Here is a 3,933-nt window from a genome sequence, read left to right as displayed (position 1 = left end):
CCCACCCCCACGCCGCCCCGAGCGCGAGGGGCCCCCCACTCACATAGTCACCAACGCGATGTACACCGTCCCAAGCCCAACAACTTGCGTGCAGATCGCGGGGACTCGCGAAAGCTCTAAAAAAAATCGCGCACAACTCGCTTCAACGCACTGCCCCCCCCCTCTGCCTGCTTTGTCAAAAACAAAACAAAGGGGAAATACAAGGTACACGCGTGCCTTTTTTATTTAAAATTACCACGCGCGTCACACCCTAGAACAGCACTATCAGTAGTCTGTACTCACCTTTGGAGTATTGGTACGGCCGTACCTCCTTGCAGCTGATACAATAAATGAAACCGGTGTACTTGCCTGCCGGTCGGGAAAAATTAACTTTTCGCTACATGCTCCACATGATGCTCCCTTTCTTCCGGTTTGATCCAGGTTGGAGCACCAAAACTTTGCTGTCCAGCCCAGCCTGGACTTGGTCTTCAGTGACCGCGGGGGGCGCGGCGTCGGCGTCACCCGGTTCAGGAGGCATTTTGAATTGAAGTATCACTCACTGCACGCTGCACTGTTGACGTTGACCGAGACCGATCCGACCGACACAACTGGCTGACTGGCGTGGCGTGGCAAGTCCAGTGGGCAGCGAGCAGAGCGCGCTGTAGCAGCTGCGTTCGGAACGGAATGAAAGGTTGCGTCTGTACTCAGACAGCCGAGCCCTGAGGTTTTCGCGACGAGTGGAAGGCGGAGGCGGAAGGCGCTGGCGCTGTACGTACGTGTTGGGCCTTCCCCGTGTCGTCGCAACCGTGCAGCGCGCCGCGCGCGCGCTTTCCCCGCGACGGCGTGGCCGCGGCCCACGGCACGAAATTTGGGCTCTATTGTTGCGTGACTATTTGTCATAAAATGTTAGCCATCTTCGTCTTTGAAAGTGCAAATAATAATCCAACAGATGAGATGTGCGGGGAAAAAGGGAGTGAACAAGAGGGGGGGGGGGCAACTTATCAAAATAAAACCCTGGGGGTAAAATTTCCATCCTTTGTAGCCGTAGGGAAGGCCTATCTACGACTCTGCCTTTTGCCCGACTCGGGTGCCAGCGCCGCAGGCCTAGGTAGATTTATGCCAGGCGCGTCGCAGCGTAACAGTGTTTCGTGAGATATCGCGAAGCCTGTTACCCGAGACGAGGTCTGGCGTACATCTACTTAGTTTTTGCACTTGTATTTCTTAACATAACTTTTCTGGACTTGGATCATACAACTTATCTTTAATAAACATTTTATATCAGAGTGGTTAATTTCGACAATTCTTGGCGCTATGGTACCTTTGCCTGCATTTCCTGCACCTTACTTCCTTGGTGGGATGAAATTTCAGAGTGCTTTATGCACTATTTCGTTTATGATAGATTTGATTCATCCATTCTTCTTTGCCACTTGGCTTGACATCTAAGGTAAGTTGCACGAGTTTGTATGGCACGTCTCATTGTAATCCTCCATAGATCTGCTCCGTGCCCTTGCAGTTCCTCAGCTTTCCTTCGATTTCCTTGATAGCTATCTCTTCTTTTTGTATCTTGTTGTCTTTTTCTTTCATTTTATTTATTTCAATTTCTTTTTCTATCACATCTTTCTTTTTGATTTTCGCTTTTAGTTTGTCTATTTCTGAGTTTATTTCATCTTGATCTCCACCTACTTCTTCTGCTTCTGTTTCTGACTCAGAGTCTGTTAACGCCATTTCTGCAGCTAACGTTTTAGCTAGACACCTTGCGCTTTCTTCTTCTCCCTGATCACTTTAAACTGCGAGGAACTCCTTCGAGATTAGAGGTGGTGGTTGTAATCCTTTCATTATCTCCTAGACTGTAAGTGGTTACTCAGTATACTTAGGCATGTGACTTTATGTTTTCCAAAACGCGAAATTATGCGCTAAAAAGATGTGATTTATGTGGCGTGTGTGTGCTAATTATGCGCTAACTATGCGCTAAAAGTTGCCGAAAAATGCGTAACTATGTGACTCAAAAGAGGAAAAATGCTAACCTAACACAACGTTTTGCTCAAAAATATTGTTGTTTGTACTTAGAAAAATGAAATTACGGATAGGTGTCAAATAAATGATTTATTCCGTTAAAATACTGATCCGCCGAATTGAGTCAAATAACAAAATCACATTCGAACATTATGTGATTCCGGTTAAGGCATCGCGGCAAATCTAACACACTTGGTGTCAGTAGAAACTGATCCAAATAACCACGGAACATGTTATTTTGGCCCAGAATACCTGAGTTTTCTGTAATTTTCTCGACTTTTCCGGACATCTTGCATAATTGTGCGACATTTAAGCGTTTCGTGTGTTATGATGCGATCAATACCAAATTATGCGAAATTATGTGGCCCGGAAATGAACTCAAACGGTCATGTACATGCCGAAACTATCGTTACTTTTTCAGTATGACGATATCTCTGAAAACTCAACACTGTACATTGTATGCTGAAAAATCAGCGATCATTGATGATTGCTGATATATCAGTGTACATGGAGTGATTGCTGATATATCAGCAATCATAAATGATCACGTTTATGTTTTTGGCTAATATTTCCTTTCAGACGGATATCATCGGAAAATGGATAGCATTTCCAGATTTCTCGTGAAAAACGCTTTCAAGCGAGCTACTATATGTGATGGGGTTCGAATTGACCGCTACCAAACTTGGCTTACCTTACCGACATTTTCGAGAGGTGGACCATTTCGGTAGTAAACCGTATCACATAGTAGCTCGTTTGAAAGCTTTTTTCACGGGGAATCTGGAAATGCTATCCATTTTCCGATGATATCCGTCTGAAAGGAAATATTAGCCGAAAACATAAACGTGATCATTTATGATTGCTGATATATCAGCAATCATTCCATGTGCACTGATATATCAGCATTCATCAATGATCGCTGATTTTTCAGCATACAATGTACACTGTTGAGTTTTCACAATATTGGAGAAAAATATGCGATTATGCGATCGCCTTAAGTGCACATCCCTAAGTATACTGGTCCAGGTCCTCTTCCTCCCAGTCCGCTACCATTTTTTGATTGCAATTGGAGTACACAGTAGGGATTTTCTCACTGGAGACCGGGAATGCCAAAGAGTCTAGCTCTTTGGTTTTTTGGAGAACAAATAGCTGACTTCTTAGGAAGGATAGGGAATGCTAAACTGCTGGCTGCCTTTTGCTGTTCCAGAGGGAAGGCCACTATTTCCTTGGGCATTGTGAGCCCTGTCTTTTGGCAAGCCTTGGCTACTGCCCTCCTCAGGGATGATGCTTTCCTTTTCTTGGGGAGGTCCGGATCCATCCCGGCCTTAATCATTCTGGCTTTCTTTATGGTTGAGGTTTCCTTTTCGTCACTGAGAGATCTGTTTACTCGATTAAGCACTTTATTCAGTTCCTTTTCGTTGATTTCTTGGGATGGGGCTCTTTTGGCCGGCTTCGTGGCCTCAATTATTTCTCTCTGCTCCCCTATTTTAGGGACGACCACTTTAAGTTTTTTAAATGCGTTCTTTTTAGTCGGGTATTTTATCTATTTTGTTAGATGATTTCAAAATATCCCCGAAAATATAGTTTCATCACTGGTGTCTCACTTAGCTGCTTGGATGACCGTCAGAAAACCGTTAAACCGTCAGGCTTATAATAGCGTCAGTAGCCTTCTTTTGTTTTCTTGAAGCCTACCCGTTGCTTAGCGACCTACCCGATTGCTTAGCAACCGGTTAGTACCCAGTACCCTCTACCCTAGTGACCGGTTCCGATTGGAATTTCTCGCGCCGCTCGATGATCAAGTTCGAGTTTACGAGTGCCAAGATGGTTGTGCGTATTCCACAAACAACAACCAAGCGCTTGCGATGTTGTTGTTGCTGTCGTCGGCTTCGTCTGGACATCTTGCTAACCTATCTATGTGGACTATTAGCTTTTTCCCAGGGTTGT

At 45.0% G+C, this 3,933-nt stretch overlaps 1 protein-coding gene across 2 annotated transcripts in view; it reads right to left on the bottom strand.

Annotated features, from left to right (window-relative positions):
• The window catches only part of LOC113212266 (uncharacterized), a 36,968-nt gene that overhangs the window by 21,886 nt on the left and 11,149 nt on the right, over positions 1–3,933 (bottom strand). Inside the window, exon 1 of one of the 2 annotated variants that reach the window (XR_008011783.1) lies at positions 283–955. The exons of the other annotated variant lie outside the window; for it this stretch is intronic. The gene's annotated coding sequence lies outside the window, so the exon portion shown is untranslated. Of the gene's footprint in view, positions 1–282; positions 956–3,933 lie in introns of those variants that run through there. 2 annotated transcript variants of the gene reach the window in all.

Source organism: Frankliniella occidentalis, unplaced genomic scaffold, assembly GCF_000697945.3.
Source record: "Frankliniella occidentalis isolate FOCC.00 unplaced genomic scaffold, Focc_3.1 Scaffold221, whole genome shotgun sequence".
Taxonomy (NCBI): domain Eukaryota; kingdom Metazoa; phylum Arthropoda; class Insecta; order Thysanoptera; family Thripidae; genus Frankliniella; species Frankliniella occidentalis.
Note: the sequence above shows the minus strand (reverse complement) of the source record. Positions and strands in the feature narration are given on the sequence as shown.